This window comes from Ranitomeya imitator, chromosome 6, assembly GCF_032444005.1.
Source record: "Ranitomeya imitator isolate aRanImi1 chromosome 6, aRanImi1.pri, whole genome shotgun sequence".
Classification (NCBI taxonomy): domain Eukaryota; kingdom Metazoa; phylum Chordata; class Amphibia; order Anura; family Dendrobatidae; genus Ranitomeya; species Ranitomeya imitator.
This window is the reverse complement of record NC_091287.1, coordinates 114,866,416-114,884,736: the sequence shown is the minus strand read 5'-3', so window position 1 is coordinate 114,884,736 and position 18,321 is coordinate 114,866,416. Positions and strand designations below refer to the sequence as shown.

At 43.1% G+C, this 18,321-nt stretch overlaps 1 protein-coding gene across 4 annotated transcripts in view; it reads right to left on the bottom strand.

Annotated features, from left to right (window-relative positions):
• The window catches only part of RBMS3 (RNA binding motif single stranded interacting protein 3), a 983,638-nt gene that overhangs the window by 766,137 nt on the left and 199,180 nt on the right, over window positions 1–18,321 (bottom strand). The gene's annotated exons all lie outside the window — the stretch shown is intronic.

The window sequence follows — 18,321 nt, the reverse complement described above, 5'->3', positions numbered from 1 at the left end:
CACAATTTCCACATTGGATAGAGCCATATATAGCTATACTGCTATATGTCTAAACCGCAACAGATTTAAAAGATCTGTTATTGGGGATTTACAACTTCATCTGAGAGCAGCGTAGTGTAAGATAAGAGACTCTAATTCCAAAGATGTATCACTTAGTTTACTTGGTACAGACGTTGTGGGCACAATCATAGTTTTTAGATGTAGCATGTAGCAGACCTCAGAGAGGTAGCCCCGTCCACACCACAGCTTTTGTGTACCCTGTGTATTGACAGTAAGCTGCTAATTACAGGACGGGGCTTTTTGCTCATGTGAGTATCAGTCGAAGCAGTTATCATCTCCTGGTGATAAAACCTTCATTGTGAGGAAACAACAGCACACAGCCTAAAAAGTAGCCCACCCCTGAAATCAGTTGCTCAGTCCCTACCTCATGTTGTCCTCAGATTACATAGTAAAAACCTGCTGACAGATTCCCTTTAATTTACAGTGTGATTTATCCAGCACCAAATTACGTAGCTAATTTTACTTGGCCTGTCACCATGAACAGTGGGGAAAAAAGTGTTAGATAGACTGAAGATTTTGCCAGTTTTCCCGCCTACAAAGAATGGAGAGGTCTGTAATTTACACTTAACTGTGGAATACAGAATCTCACAAAAAAAATCCAAAAAATAACACTGTATGATTTTTACATAATTTTCATTTTATTGCGTGAAGTAAGCATTTGATACAATAGAAAAACAGAACTTAACATTTGGTACAAAAATGTTTGCAATTACAGAGGCCAGACATTTCCTGTAGTTCTTGACCAAGTTTGCACACTCTGCAGCAGGGATTTTGGCCCACTCCTCCATACAGATCTTCCCAAAATCATTCAGGTTTCAGGACTGTTGCTGGGCAACATTAAGTTTCAGCTCCCTCCAAAGATTTTCTATTAGGTTCAGGTCCGGAAACTGGCTAGGCCACTACAGGACCTTGAAATGCTTCTAACGAAGCCACTCCTTAGTTATTCTGGCTGTGTGTTTCAGGTCATTGTCATGCTGGAAGACCCAGACATGACCCATCTTACTGAAGAAAGGAGGTTGCTGGCCAAAATCTTGCCATACACGACCCCATCCACCCTCCCTTCAATACAGTGCAGTTGTCCTGTCCTCTGTGCAGAAAAGAACCCTCAAAATTTCACAGTTGGGACTGTGTTCTTGGGGTTGTACTTATCCTTCTTTATCAAAAGATGGAGAGTGGAGTTCATATAAAAAAGTCCTATTATAGTCTCCTCTGACCACATGACCATCTCTCATGCCTCCTCTGGATAATCCAGATGGTCATTGGTGAACTTCTAACAGGCCTGGACAGGTGCTGGCGTGAGCAGGATCTTATTCTGTGACTGAATATTGTGTTACTAACGGTAATGTTTGAGACTGTGGTTCCAGCTCTGTTCAAGTCATTGACCATGTCCTCCCATGTAGTTCTGGGCCGATTCCTGACCTTTCTCAGAATCACCCTTACCCCATGAGGCGAGATCTTGCATGGAGCCCCAGACCGAGGAAGATTGACAGTCATCTTGTGTTTCTTCCATTTTGTAATAATCGCGCCAACAGTTGTTGCCTTCTCAATAAGCTGCTTGCCTAAGATGTAGCCCATGCCAGCCTTGCGCAGGTCAACACTTTTGTCCCTGATGTCCTTAGATGGCTCTTTGGTCTTGGCTGCGATGGAGAGGTTGGAGTGTGATTGAGTGTGTGGACAGGTGTCTTTTATACAGGTAACGAGTTCAAACAGGTGCAGTTAATACAGATAATGAGTTGAGACTAGGAGGGCTTCTTAAAGAAAACTAACAGGTCTGTGAGAGCCAGAATTCTTGCAGGTTGGTAGGTGATCAAATACTTATTCCATGCAATAAAATGCAATTTAAATATTTAGAAATCATAAAATGTGATTTTGTGTTTTTTATTTTTAGATTCTGTCTCTCACAGTTGAAGTGTACAGCAATAAAAATTGCAGACCTCTCCATTCTTTGTAGGTGGGAAATCTCGTAAAATCGGCAGTATAACAAATAGTTATTTTCCAAACTGTATAGTATAGAGCTGCAAGCCAAGTGTATGAGGCTGCTAGAGATTTTGGAACATAGATCAGCTGAAGAGTTTATTCTTGAGAAAATTATGATTCTCTTATTAGTATGATTTAGGGCCTTATTCTATTACGTATCACAATTGAATTGAATCACAAAACTGTAGCTGAAACTTTCTATTTATATAAATTTACATATACGCAATGAAAACTCTTAAGTTCTGGCAAAATTTACATTACTATGAACCGGTTTTCTAAGAATTCGAAAGTAAGTAATTTTTCTTAGCTTCCTAGAGACTCAGACTCTAAAATGATTGGCTTTGAGGAGAAAAGCAGGCTCCTACCTTCTGCCATCAGCCTTCCCCCAGAGAGGAAGGCAGGTACAGTATAACGAATAAGCCTATGTGGTCTACTAAAATCAGCTTGACAGAATCTGGCAGCTAAATATGGAGTAAAATTCAGTATGCGACATCTGGAGAAATAGTTCAGATATATTAAAGCAGCTACCACCAGTATTATGAATATATCTATTTTCTATATTAATGGCTAAAATGAATTAAAACTTTTTTTAAATTTAGTTTTAAGATTGGACAACACTGCAATATTTCAATACTTTATAAAGGAAACAAATGTGTTAAATGATATATAATTTCACTCAGAAATATCTACAAAAACTTGTCGTATATTTGTTTACTGCCTTACTGTGTGTTTTTTCCTTTATTTTTATTTAATTAAGTACAGTATAATGCTTACTAGGGGATATAAAACAGATCAATGGTTCTTGTTTTGTACATTTCATTTTTTTTGAAGAAGCAGGCAGACAGATTATCATTATCTCCAATACTGAGTTATGAAATAAATGGTCTATTGTAGTCATGTAGACTTTATAGGAAATATTAGAACATTGACAAGACCACATTAGAGAAGACGAACACCTTAGGCTAGGGTCACATTGCGTTAGTGCAATCCGTTTAGCGCTAGCGGGTTGCGCTAACGCAATGTTTTTAATTGGGCCGCGTCCCGGGGTCGCGGTAACGTCCCTGCTCTCGCAGATCCCCGATCTGCGAGAGCGGGGAACGGACCGTGGGCGCGCCTCGGACGCTGCAAGCAGCGTCCGTGGCATGCCAGGCAACACCGGCGCGTCGCTAGCGCGTGCCGAACATGGCACGCGCTAGTGCTGCGCGTTCCCATTGCCGTGAATGGGCGCGCTAACGGACGCGTTGCACGGCGTTAATTTCGCCGTGCAACGCTGTCCATTAGCGCTTTCCCATTAACGCAATGGGAACCAAGCCTTATTTAGATTCTGTGGGATTAGATAGACTTGCATTATGTCGGATAGAAGTAAAGCAAATGTTTGTTCATCTCACAGCTACCTCACATGATTGTATCATAAACATGAATGCTCTGCAAAACATGCATGCCTATCTCAATGGAAATAAGAAATTGGACAGTAGCATATAACTACCTATATTTTAAGTCTTTGCTAGTACAAACATCCGAAAGGTCAATAATGCACACTACCAGCCATCTCTATTACCTATGCATGGAGAACTACCATGCTGCATGCAGACAGAGTAAGAAAAGGCAAAAGGAATTTACAGATGTGCTGCTATAGTACTATATGAACATAGTATCTGATACCAATAAGTACTACAGGGAGGTAAAGTTATATGTCCGTGGTATGAACCTTGTCAGTATCACACGCCCCCTGACAAAGAAAAGGGTGAAACGTGCGTTGGAGTGGCAGGGAGGCTCTTTACTAACAATCACTTGCAAGTATTCCTTCATCCAAATATGTGTGCAATCTGTTGCCTGACAAGGTTTATACCAAGGTCATATAATGTAACTTCCCAGTAGCTCTTATATGTGTCACTATGTGCGTACCATGGTATGAACCTTGTCAGTAACACACATGCCCCCAGACAAAGAAAAGAGTGAAACGAGCGTTGAGGCATATTATACTGTGATTTACTTTATGTATGAGGCCTCCTACTTTGGGTATTTGGTTTGTACTTTATTACATTTATGGGGTTATTTTCATAACACATTGTGTACAACCATTCAGCTCCATTTGTGCTGTTTCCTGTATGCCATTATTGTATTCAGGTTTCCAGTTATTAAATCCATGAACTAGAGATATTTTATATTGCGCAACTTCATAACCAATTGTATTGTCTATTTTTGACTTGTATCCACTATATATGCTTTGGTTATGGTACTCTGTATATGGTATATGATTATTTAGGGGGTGATGGCTATTGGTCCTATATTTAGGCCTTTTAAATGGTTTTATTACATGTTTGTCTTTTTGAGGTGTAAATAAAGTTGTTCCATTTTTCTTACCTTCGGCTGGTGTGCATACCATTATTAGTCTAGTCTTTTTTCCTTTTGTATCCAGTATCACACGCCCCCTGACAAAGAAAAGGGTGAAACGCGCGTTGAGGCGGCAGGGAGGCTCTTTACCAACAATCACTTGTAAGTATTCCTTCATCTTTATATGTGTACAATCTTTTGCCTGATAAGGTTTATACCAAAGTTATATAATGTTACCTCACAGTAGCTCTTATAGGTGTCAGATACTATGTGCACACCATGGTATGAACCTTGTTAGTATCACATGCCCCCTGACAAAGAAAAGGATGAAACGCACGTTGAGGCGGCAGGGAGGCTCTTTACCAACAATCACTTGTAAGTATTCCTTCATCCTTATATGTGCACAATGTTTTGCCTGACAAGGTTTATACCAAGGTCATATAACGTTACCTCCCAGTAGCTCTTATAGATGTCAGATACTTTGTGCACACCATGGTATGAACCTTGTCAGTATCACACACCCCCTGACAAAGAAAAGGATGAAACGCGCGTTGAGGTGGCAGGGAGGCTCTTTACCAACAATCACTTGTAAGTATTCCTTCATCCTTATTTGTGTACAATCTTTTGCCTGACAAGGTTTATACCAAGGTCATATAACGTTACCTCACAGTAGCTCTTATAGATGTCAGATACTATGTGCACACCATGGTATGAACCTTGTCAGTATCACACGCCCCCTGACAAAGAAAAGGATGAAACGCACGTTGAGGCGGCAGGGAGGCTCTTTACCAACAGTCACTTGTAAGTATTCCTTCATCCTTATTTGTGTGCAATCTTTTGCCTGACAAGGTTTATACCAAGGTCATATAACGTTACCTCACAGTAGCTCTTATAGATGTCAGATACTATGTGCACACCATGGTATGAACCTTGTCAGTATCACACGCCCCCTGACAAAGAAAAGGATGAAACGCACGTTGAGGCGGCAGGGAGGCTCTTTACCAACAGTCACTTGTAAATATTCCTTCATCCTTTTATGTGTACAACCTTTTGCCTGACAAGGTTTATACCAAGGTCATATAACTATACATCCCAGTAGCTCTTATATGTATCAGATGCTATGTGCATATAGTACTATACAGCACATCTGTAGATTCCTTTTGCATTTTCTGACTCTGCCTGCATACAGCATGGTAGTTCTCCATAAAGAGGTAATATTAACAGTTGTTAGTGTGCACTATTGACCTATGGGATCTTTATACTATAAACTACTATAAACTGTACTATACTGTAAACTTATACTATACTAGATGGTGGCCCGATTCTAACGCATCGGGTATTCTAGAATATGCATGTCCACGTAGTATATTGCCCAGCCACGTAGTATATTGCCCAGCCACGTAGTATATTGCCCAGCCACGTAGTATATTGCCCAGCCACCCAGTATATTGCCCAGTCATGTAGTATATTGCCCAGCCACTTAGTATATTGCCCAGCCACGTAGTATATTGCCCAACCACGTAGTATATTGCTCAGCCACGTAGTATATTGCCCAGCCACGTAGTATATTGCACAGCGACGGAGTATACAGCACAGAGCCATGTAGTATACAGACTTAAAATAAAAAATAAACATATACTCACCCTCCGTTGAAGTCCTGACCCTGTGTGCAGCTTTCGGTCCCAGGGTTGGCATGGGCGCAGGACCTGTGATGATGTCGCGGTCACATGACCGTGACGTCATGGCTGGTCTTTCTCGCAAGACCTGTGATGACGTCGCGGTCACATGACCGTGACGTCATGGCACGTCCTTGTCGCATACCATCCTTGCCACCGGAACCTGATGCTTGCATCGAGCGGTCACCGGAGCGTTGCGAGGAGCGGGAAAGGCGCCGGAATGTGAGTATATGATGATTTTTTTTTTATTATTATTTTTATTATTAGATCTTTTTACTATTGAAGCTGCATAGGCAGCCTCAATAGTAAAAAAGTTGGTCACACAGGGTTAATGGCAGCGTTAATGGAGTGCGTTACACCGCGGCATAACGCGGTCCATTAGCGCTGCCATTAACCCTGTGTGAGGGCTGACTGGAGGGGAGTATGGAGCGGGCACTGACTGTGAGGAGGAAGGAGCGGCCATTTTCTTCCGGACTGTGCCCGTCGCTGATTGGTCGTGGCTGTTTTGCCGCGACCAATCAGCGACTTGGATTTCCATGACAGACAGAGGCCGCGACCAATGAATATCCGTGACAGACAGAAGGACAGACAGAAAGACGGAAGTGACCCTTAGACAATTATATAGTAGACAAGGGCTTAAATTATGGGTAGTTATATTTACTGCTATTTCAAGGTTCTTATACACAAAAAAAACTGAATGTAATCAATCTTTGCAATAGTTATGCATGTGTGATTTTTTTGATTGGTAATTATGTCATATATCCTTGCAATTTTTATTAGCACTCTGATTTATGTGTATATTTGTGTTGTTTTTATATAATATTTAATAAAGCATAAATTGCTTTAATTTACTATCAGGGGCTTATCATGCCCATGATTTAGTGTAAATTATTAGTATGTCGTTGAGCTTTGGCCATGTCATGCCAACATTTGACTGCCTACCATTTATGCCAAAGGTTGCACCAATTTTAATGCAGACCTGTCAATTAACTTAAATATATACCGTAAGTTTTTTAACTGTTGTGAATGTTTCTGTTCTAATGAATCTGTAATTGTTCTTCTTTTCTTCATTCCTGAGATATGGCCGCCTCTTCTCCCTATAACAATCAAGTTTTTTAGCCAAGTAAACACGGTCCTCAAGGAAATCTTCTGAGGAAGGAAATGATGACCATTTGGCTAAATTTACAAGGAAGCAGGGACCGTATCTCAGGAATAGAGAGGCGTGGGAACAAAAAAAAACTATACTAGATTCAGAAGAGCAGCAGCACAACATCTTTTATATTATGTAAAAAAAAAATATGACAAATAACAAGTCATCTTAATTTACTGGGAATATGTCAGCAAGATTTTGCTACCTCATATGAGAACAGCATAATGTAGGAACATAGACCCTGATTACAATAATGTATTACTTAGTTTACTGGGTGCAGTAGTTGTGACACAATCAGAGTTTTTAGATGTAGCATGTAGTAGAAAGCTAACCAGGCCCACACCACATCTTTTTATGTACATTGTCTATTGACAATGAGCTGCTTATCAGAGGAAGGGGCGGAGTCAGTCTAGCAGTCAATTTGGGCAGTGATTAATGTCATGGTGTTAAAATCTTTATTGTTTATAAACAACAGCACACAGCCTAATAAGTGACACATCCCTGAAATCTGTGTCTCAGCCTCTACTTCGTACTGTCCTCAAATTGCAAAATCTCGCTGAAAGATTCCTTTTAAAATCATAACAAGGATGCTGTCCGCTATAATATGTCCTAAAGGTTGCAAAAGCTGTTATAAATGTATACCTGATCAAATTGTCTACAATGTCTAAAGACATTGGCTTATAAAGGTTGGTTCTTTGCGATTATCAGTATTATCATGACTAGCAATAGAAAAAACACCATCCATATAATCAACATCAGTCCATAGAATTTACTTGCACATTTACTAATGCACACCGCGTCTTAGATTTGTAAAAAAGTCATCCAGTGCAGTCAGAAAAGCCCTGTCCTTACAATAAATATTTAGTAAATTATGCAATGTTAATATTCTAGTCTAGATCCCTGTTAAATAATGGTAACATAAGGTGTTTTAAACATCTAATTTGACAGTGAAAAAGTATTTTAAGCAGTGGAAATCCCAAACTGCTACGTATACCAGGAGAACTTTCCTGTGTAAAACCGTTCTACGCGAGACACCTGTGGTCAGGAAACAACCGCCATTGAGCCATCTCATTAATTAATAGCTCGCCTTTGATTTATAATGTTTCAGTATTTGCACTAAACATTTTAAGAAAAACAAAGGCACAATTAAAATAGTGTGTCCTGCCAACATTCCTGACAAATGATGCAAGTTCCCATTCAGATTGCAAACAGATGCTGAAGAGAGCAGAAAAAGGAACTATTTGTAGTATGTTAGCACAAATAATAAGTGGCCAGTTACTAGCCGGTCAAAGAGATTGTTTTACACAGCTGTTGAAAGGACACGCTTTGTTCCGATGACTTAAAAAATGTTTTCTATTATACAAGAAACCTTAACTTATTACCATGTGGAACATGGAATAGTACATTTAGTATTGACCTTTGTCTGCATCTAGAGACTTTCACACATAAGTCAGCAAAATAAAAGCTTGCGTTGTCTGCAGACTCCACTGTTCAGCCCTGTCCATTCCCTGGGGAGAGTGGATAATTATTTTATGAACTTAGATTCAGAAAATATGCTTACTTCTAGGTCAAGGACCATTTAAAAAGAATAAGACGTAAAGGGGTTATCTCCACAGGAATCTTCAAGAGTGCACACCTCCTTGTCCCAGTCTTCTTGCACTCCTGAGATTGACAGTTCAGATCCATGGCATGGTTGCACCTCTAGTCTGAACTATGCACTCTCCCAGGCTGCCAACAGAGGCAGCTTTGTCTCTGCAGCATAGACAAAATGCAGAAGGACCAAGACTGGTCGGATCCAGCTAGCTTCAGAACAGCATGAGTATGTTGTAAAGCATAGAGCCCATGGGCATAACGATCTGCGACTGGTATCCCATGCAGGAGGGTGGCCCAGCACCTACTTCAGCTTGATGTGCATCCAAGAACGCACAATCAGCAGCAGTGTATTGCAGCGCAGGGACCCGCCAGGATCATTGCACTGCAATACATGTTGCCAGCCAATCAGAGGTCGGCAGCTGCTGTCAGTGATGCCAGTCATGAGCAGCGCACACTGAAATCAGCTGCGAGTTACAAAAAAGGATGTTAGGTCTCGAGTTCCCGCTTCTGCACAGGAGGAATCTCGAGCCATCTCAGCTGCGGTCTCCCATTCTTATCCAGCTGCAGTGGAGTCTGCTCAGCAGGGACGTCGGCCCCAGCGTCTTGCTCAGTCTCACTCTGTACAGAGAGTTACTGCTGCTTCTTCAGCTTCTGCCATTAAAGTCAGTGCTGGTCAGCAGCGAGCGGATTTCTCTGGGACTAAGTCCTTGTCTGCACACACTGAGCATGCCCAGGGCAAGATCTATCGTTGGAGATCGAGGGTCATGTGCTCAGGCCCTGCAGCACATTCCATTGGTCCTCGTGGCAGGTCTTGGAAGGGCAAAGTTTCTGTGGCCACTTCCTGTGCTGCAACTATATAAACTGCGCATGACCGCACGGCCATGCGCTAGTGTACATTTGCTTACGTGTGTTTGTTGTGAGTGCAAGTCGTCCTTGGATACCCCTTCCCTATTGAATGACTGTTCGCGGAAGGTGTATGGTTGCTATCTAGCGCCCGACTTATCCTACAGCACGAATCACACAGTACAGCGTCCAGTTGCTGTGACCGCCAGTACGGCGCCGTGCACTTCCTCTGTGCTTTCCTTACGCAAGCCTGGGTGGTTAGTGGCATTCGTCAGTGCGGCACCGCATGCACTCTTGTGCCCTAATATTTAGCTTCTTTACACACCCAGTTGCGGTGTTGTGCCAGCAAGGGTCTAATCGGACTTCAATCCTAGTTGGGGTTGAGTTCGCTGACTACTTGCTCGCGCTCTATGTGCGGTACCGCGATCCTGTGACGCAACAGGATCGCTTCCTTCACGCTGGGTGAAGTTTAACCCACGTGTGTATACTTATGAGTACCGCCATATAGTCCGTCATTACTTGGCAGCAGGTTCCATCTCTGCACGGTGGACCCCGGGCTGTGAACGCACCATACTCTATCTGTCCTATTATTTGGTGCGTTCCGCTAGCCCTAACAAAGGATGCCACACTTTGTGGGAATGGAGGAAGGTAGGAGGAAATGTTTATTTTTTAATACGTTGGAAAACAGAACTGACATTAAACAAGGTCCAGGCCAATGAGGAAAAATAGGTGGCTGTTGTGAATTCTGTGGTCAAGCTCCCTCCTGTGGTCATAAGTGGTACTTCGGCTGGTTCTGTCTATGAGCTTCCTCTTGTGGATGTGAGTGGGGCTGCGGCTTCTGAGTTTCCTTCCTCAGGTGACGAGGTTAAGTCGTTAGGTGCTGCTCTATTTAACTCCACCTAGTTCTTTGTTCCTGGCCTCCAGTCAATGTTCCAGTATTGGTCTTGCTTTCTCCTGGATCGTTCTTGTGGCCTGTCTGCCCTGCATAAGCTAAGTTTTGCTTGTGTTACTTTTGTTTGCTATATTTTCTGTCCAGCTTGCTATATTGGTTTTTCTTGCTTGCTGGAAGCTCTGAGACGCAGAGGGAGCACCTCCGTACCGTTAGTCGGTGCGGAGGGTCTTTTTGCCCCTCTGCGTGGTTGTTTGTAGGTTTTTGTGTTGACCGCAAAGCTATCTTTCCTATCCTCGGTCTATTCAGTAAGTCGGGCCTCACTTTGCTAAAATCTATTTCATCTCTGTGTTTGTATTTTCATCTTAACTCACAGTCATTATATGTGGGGGGCTGCCTTTTCCTTTGGGGAATTTCTCTGAGGCAAGGTAGGCTTATTTTTCTATCTTCAGGGCTAGCTAGTTTCTCAGGCTGTGCCGAGTTGCATAGGGAGCGTTAGGAGCAATCCACGGCTACCTCTAGTGTGGTATGATAGGATTAGGGATTGCGGTCAGCAGAGTTCCCACGTCTCAGAGCTCGTCCTATGTTAGTAACTATCAGGTCACTTTGTGTGCTCTTAACCACTAGGTCCATTGTGGTTCTGAATCACCTGTTCACAACAGGTGGCGCTCCATGAAGCAGTAAAACAATCCTTTCTTCATTGAATACAAGTTGTACATGGATGCAGGGGAGCATGTGCAGCAGAGGACGACAGCCGTTTCGCATCGATCAGACGCTTCAACGGGTCCACGAAACGGCCGTCATCCTCCGCTGCACCTGCTCCCCTACATCCATGTACCACTTGTATTGAATAAAGAAAGGATTATTTTACATCATCACGTAGTGCCACCTATTTTTTTCCTCTTTGGCCTGGACTTTGTACGATGCTGATCGTTTTAGGTGTTGCACCCGGGATTTTGCAAGCAGTACACTGCTGGTCCGCCAAGTAAGCTTGAAAAAGTATGTTATAAGTTGTTTGGTGCTGGTTTTCCTTATTTTTCACATTGTACAAGGAAGTGGCCTACGATGGGGGTTATTATACCAGAATGGGGTCCAGGATAGGGGTCATTATTATAGGAAGGTGCTATGATGTGGACACTATTACACACATGCCTTTATAGGCTCTAAAACGCTACAAAGGCCCTTACTTCTGATCAACAAGGAGGTGTTGCCCAGGTCCAGGTTTTGCATCAGGGGTCCATGAGGCTCTAGTTACACTACTTATAGAGCTTGCTTGTATCATGCACTTGTTGCCTAGGTAATCAGCCGCACTGGAAATGCAGGATGACCAGCAACCTACGTAAAATGCCATACACAATAGAATTAAAATTCCTTTTGTTATTGAGGACAAAAAGGATTTTTAATAAAGGGTAAAATACAAAGTTGTTCTATTTTATAAGCACTTTGCAGATTTATTCATTTATGTACTTGAGACAACACAATTAAGATGTCTTTTTCAAAATACAAACATGTTAAATAAAATAGTAACACCAATGTAAACCTTTGGTATTTTGGTATTACTTTAAGCGGGTTGGCTAGTTTAGCAAATATTATTTTAATATTTTTCAGTTGGATGACAATAATGTTGATTAAGCACGCCTTCTTTACCTGCCATTTTTAGAACAGAAGTGCTGAACAGTTTGTGAGGAAAGCCACTGTGCTAGAGGTGAACAAATCTCTCCAGGTCAAATTGAATTTTCCTTATAACCTACAAAAAACAATTAGTATTTTGTTTAAATCCAAATTAATTGTTATTTGTTTTGCCAGGGGTCCAGAGGAAGACAATGCATCAGACAGAAAAATAAACTCTACCAGAATGAAGATATATTACCACTTGGCCCTCATCTGTCCTGCCGCACAGACCCCCTTGAATCCAATCTTCAATCCAGGACAACATCTTCTAATGTCTAGTATAGCTTCTTCCTTAAGTTACTGGCATCTTTGGCACAGTGATGACCAGTCAGCACTGGAAGATTCAAAGAGCAAACCCAGAGGCAGTGAGAGGAGTACCTAGCATGAGCTTTTGTGGTATGATAGGTGAGGACTAGTGAAGGGCGAATACTGTTGTGAGTTCTGTTTTTGGGCTCCCTCTGGTGGTTACTGATGGTACTGGGTGATTTGTGTTCTGCTGTCTCTGGTGTCCACCTGTTCTATTAGGATTTGGGAGTTTCCTATTTAACCGGGCTTTCTTGTCATTTCCCCGCCGGCTATCAAGGTTATCAGAGTGTTTTGTTACCTCAGCTTCTGGCTTCAGTAATCTTCAGGACAAGCTAAGTTTTTGATTTTCTTGTTCCACGTTTTGATTTATTTTTGTCTTGTCCAGCTTGAATATAATTGTTTCTTTGCTGCTGGTTGCTCTAGCGGGCTGTAATTGCTCCTCATGTTCCATGAGTTGGAACATGAGTTCAAGTAATTACAGGATGGTTTTTTGAAGGGTTTTTTGCTGACCGCGCAGTTTACTTTTGTATCCTCTGCTATCTAGTTTTAGCGGGCCTCATTTTGCTGAATCTGATTTCATACTGTGTATGTGCCTTCCTCTCATTTCACCGTCATTATATGTGGGGGGCTGCTATTTCTGTGGGGTATTTCTCTGGAGGCAAGAGAGGTCTGTGTTTCTTCTAATAGGGGAAGTTAGATCTTCGGCTGGTGCGAGACGTCTAGGATCAACGTAGGCACATTCCCCGGCTATTGTTATTTGTGTGTTCAGGTTTAGGGTCGCGGTCAGCTCAGGTTCCATCACCCTAGAGCTTGTTGGTGCTTGTCCTTTTGTGATTCCCTGCCATTGGAATCATGACAGTATAGCCGGCCACAAAATGTTTGGGCTGAAGTAGGAGGAAAAGTAGTCTGAGGAAGTTTTTTTTTTTTTTTTTCTCCTCTGAGGTTGCTGCCTAGCCCTAATTGCAGCCTGGCTGATTTTTTTTTTTTTTTTTTTCCTCCTCTTAATCCTTGAATGGCTCTGACCTTAGCTGTTTATCATGGACGTCCAGAGTTTAGCTTCCAGCTTGAATAATCTTGCTGCTAAGGTTCAAAATATACAAGATTTTGTTGTACATGCTCCTATGTCTGAACCTAGAATTCCTATTCCAGAGTTCTTTGCTGGAGATAGATCTAGTTTTCTGAATTTTAGGAACAATTGCAAGCTGTTCCTTTCTTTGAAATCTCGCTCTTCTGGAGACCCTGCTCAGCAGGTTAAGATTATTATATCTTTCCTGCGGGGTGACCCTCAAAATTGGGCATTTGCATTGGCACCAGGGGATCCTGCGTTGCTTAATGTGGATGCGTTTTTTCTGGCATTGGGTTTGCTCTATGAGGAACCTAACCAAGAGATTCAGGCTGAAAAAGCTTTATTAGCTCTCTCTCGTGGGCAAGATGAAGCAGAAATATATTGTCAAAAATTTCGGAAATGGTCAGTGCTTACTCAGTGGAATGAGTGCGCCCTGGCTGCAAAGTTCAGAGATGGCCTTTCTGAGGCCATTAAAGATGTTATGGTGGGGTTCCCTGCGCCTACGGGTCTGAATGAGTCTATGACTATGGCTATTCAGATTGATCGGCGTTTACGGGAGCGCAAACCTGTGCACCATTTGGCGGTGTCTTCTGAACAGGCACTTGAGACAATGCAATGTGATAGAGTTCAGTCTAGAAGTGAACGGCAAAACTATAGGCGGAAAAATGGGTTGTGCTTTTATTGTGGTGATTCAGCTCATGTTATATCAGCATGCTCTAAACGCACAAAAAAGGTTGATAAGTCTGTTGCCATTAGTACGTTACAGTCTAAGTTCATTCTGTCTGTGACTCTGATTTGCTCATTATCATCCATTTCCGTCGATGCCTATGTAGATTCAGGCGCTGCCCTGAGTCTTATGGATTGGTCATTTGCCAAGCGATGTGGGTTTAGTCTTGAGCCTCTGGAAGTCCCTATTCCTTTGAAGGGAATTGACTCTATACCTTTAGCTATGAATAAACCTCAGTACTGGACACAAGTGACCATGCGTATGACTCCCGTTCATCAGGAGGTGATTCGCTTCCTGGTGTTGTATAATTTACATGATGTTCTAGTACTTGGTCTGCCATGGTTACAAACTCATAATCCAGTCCTTGACTGGAAAACAATGTCTGTGTTAAGCTGGGGATGTCAGGGGGTTCATGATGATGCACCTCCGATTTCTATCGCTTCATCTACTCCTTCTGAGGTTCCTGTATTTTTGTCGGATTATCGGGATGTTTTTGAGGAGCCTAAGCTCAGTTCGCTTCCTCCTCACAGGGATTGCGATTGTGCTATAGATTTAATTCCTGGTAGTAAATTTCCTAAAGGTCGTTTGTTCAATCTGTCAGTGCCAGAGCATACTGCTATGTGGGATTATGTTAAGGAGTCCTTGGAAAAGGGACATATCCATCCATCTTCGTCCCCTTTGGGAGCAGGTTTTTTTTTCGTGGCCAAGAAAGATGGGTCCTTGAGACCTTGTATAGATTATCGTCTTTTGAATAAGATTACCGTAAAATATCAGTATCCTTTGCCTTTGTTGACTGATTTGTTTGCTCGCATTAAGGGGGCTAAATGGTTCACTAAGATTGATCTCCGGGGTGCGTATAATCTTATACGAATAAAGCAAGGTGATGAGTGGAAAACCGCATTTAATACGCCTGAGGGCCATTTTGAGTATTTGGTAATGCCTTTCGGACTTTCTAATGCTCCTTCAGTCTTCCAGTCCTTTATGCACGATATTTTCCGTGAATATCTGGATAAATTTATGATTGTGTATTTGGATGATATTTTGTTTTTTTCTGATGACTGGGAGTCTCATGTTCAGCAGGTCAGGAAGGTGTTTCAGGTCCTGCGGGCTAATTCCTTGTTTGTAAAGGGCTCAAAGTGTCTCTTTGGAGTCCAGAAGATTTCTTTCTTGGGGTATATTTTTTCCCCTTCTACTATTGAGATGGATCCCGTCAAGGTTCGGGCTATTTGTGACTGGACGCAGCCTGCATCTCTTAAGAGTTTGCAGAAGTTCTTGGGCTTTGCTAATTTCTATCGTCGTTTTATAACTAATTTTTCTAGTGTTGTTAAGCCTTTGACGGATTTGACTAAGAAGGGTGCTGATGTTGCTGATTGGTCTCCTGCGGCTGTGGAGGCCTTTCAGGAACTTAAACGCCGGTTTTCTTCTGCTCCTGTGTTGCGTCAGCCTGATGTTTCGCTTCCTTTCCAAGTTGAGGTTGATGCTTCCGAGATTGGAGCGGGGGCGGTTTTGTCACAGAGAAGCTCCGATTGCTCGGTGATGAAGCCATGTGCGTTCTTTTCTAGAAAATTTTCGCCCGCTGAGCGGAATTATGATGTGGGTAATCGGGAACTTTTGGCCATGAAGTGGGCATTTGAGGAGTGGCGTCATTGGCTGGAGGGTGCTAGACATCGTGTGGTGGTCTTGACTGATCACAAAAATCTGATTTACCTTGAGTCTGCCAGGCGTCTGAATCCTAGACAGGCTCGTTGGTCACTGTTTTTCTCTCGTTTCAATTTTGTGGTTTCATACCTGCCAGGTTCAAAGAATGTGAAGGCGGATGCTCTTTCTAGGAGTTTTGTGCCTGACTCCCCTGGAAATTCTGAGCCCACTGGTATCCTTAGGGATGGGGTGATTTTGTCGGCCGACTTCCCAGACTTGCGACGTGCTTTGCAGGAGTTTCAGGCGGGTAAACCTGATCGTTGTCCGCCTGAGAGACTGTTTGTTCCGGATAGCTGGACCAGTAGAGTCATCTCTGAGGTCCATTCTTCTGCGTTGGCAGGTCATCCTGGAATATTTGGTACTAGAGACTTGGTGGCCAGGTCTTTTTGGTGGCCTTCCTTGTCTATGGATGTGCGTTCTTTTGTGCAGTCTTGTGAGGTTTGTGCTCGGGCTAAGCCTTGCAGTTCTCGAGCCAGTGGATTGTTGTCACCTTTGCCTATCCCGAAGAGGCCTTGGACGCACATTTCAATGGACTTTATTTCGGATCTCCCTGTCTCTCAAAAAATGTCCGTCATCTGAGTTGTGTGTGACCGCTTTTCTAAAATGGTTCATCTTGTACCCTTGCCTAAGTTGCCTTCCTCCTCGGAGTTGGTCCCTCTGTTTTTCCAGAACGTGGTTCGTTTGCATGGGTTTCCGGAGAACATCGTTTCTGACAGGGGATCCCAGTTTGTGTCTAGATTTTGGCGGACGTTCTGTGCTAAGATGGGCATTGATTTGTCCTTTTCGTCTGCATTCCACCCTCAGACGAATGGCCAGACGGAGCGAACTAATCAGACCTTGGAAACTTATTTGAGGTGTTTTGTTTCTGCTGATCAGGATGACTGGGTTACCTTTTTGCCGCTGGCCGAGTTTGCCCTTAATAATCGGGCTAGTTCTGCTACCTTGGTTTCTCCTTTCTTTTGTAATTCGGGGTTTCATCCTCGTTTTTCCTCTGGTCAGGTGGAGCCTTCTGATTGTCCTGGAGTGGACATGGTGGTGGATAGGTTGCATCAGATTTGGAGTCATGTGGTGGACAATTTGAAGTTGTCCCAGGAGAAGGCTCAGCAGTTTGCTAATCGCCGTCGCCGCGTGGGTCCTCGACTTCGTGTTGGGGACTTGGTGTGGTTGTCTTCTCGTTTTGTTCCTATGAAGGTCTCTTCTCCTAAGTTCAAGCCTCGGTTCATCGGTCCTTATAGGATCTTGGAAATTCTTAACCCTGTGTCGTTTCGTTTGGATCTCCCGGCATCGTTTGCTATTCATAATGTGTTCCATCGGTCGTTGTTGCGGAGGTATGAGGTACCTGTTGTTCCTTCGCCTGAGCCTCCTGCTCCGGTGCTGGTGGAGGGAGAATTGGAGTATGTTGTGGAGAAGATCTTGGATTCTCGTGTTTCCAGACAGAAACTCCAATATTTGGTCAAGTGGAAGGGTTATAGTCAGGAGGATAATTCTTGGGTGGTTGCCTCTGATGTTCATGCTGATGATTTGGTCCGCGCTTTTCATAGGGCTCATCCTGGTCGCCCTGGTGGTTCTCGTGAGGGTTCGGTGACCCCTCCTCAAGGGGGGGTACTGTTGTGAGTTCTGTTTTTGGGCTCCCTCTGGTGGTTACTGATGGTACTGGGTATTTGTGTTCTGCTGTCTCTGGTGTCCACCTGTTCTATTAGGATTTGGGAGTTTCCTATTTAACCGGGCTTTCTTGTCATTTCCCCGCCGGCTATCAAGGTTATCAGAGTGTTTTGTTACCTCAGCTTCTGGCTTCAGTAATCTTCAGGACAAGCTAAGTTTTTGATTTTCTTGTTCCACGTTTTGATTTATTTTTGTCTTGTCCAGCTTGCATATAATTGTTTCTTTGCTGCTGGTTGCTCTAGCGGGCTGTAATTGCTCCTCATGTTCCATGAGTTGGAACATGAGTTCAAGTAATTACAGGATGGTTTTTTGAAGGGTTTTTTGCTGACCGCGCAGTTTACTTTTGTATCCTCTGCTATCTAGTTTTAGTGGGCCTCATTTTGCTGAATCTGATTTCATACTGTGTATGTGCCTTCCTCTCATTTCACCGTCATTATATGTGGGGGGCTGCTATTTCTGTGGGGTATTTCTCTGGAGGCAAGAGAGGTTTGTGTTTCTTCTAATAGGGGAAGTTAGATCTTCGGCTGGTGCGAGACGTCTAGGATCAACGTAGGCACGTTCCCCGGCTATTGTTATTTGTGTGTTCAGGTTTAGGGTCGCGGTCAGCTCAGATTCCATCACCCTAGAGCTCGTTGGTGCTTGTCCTTTTGTGATTCCCTGCCATTGGAA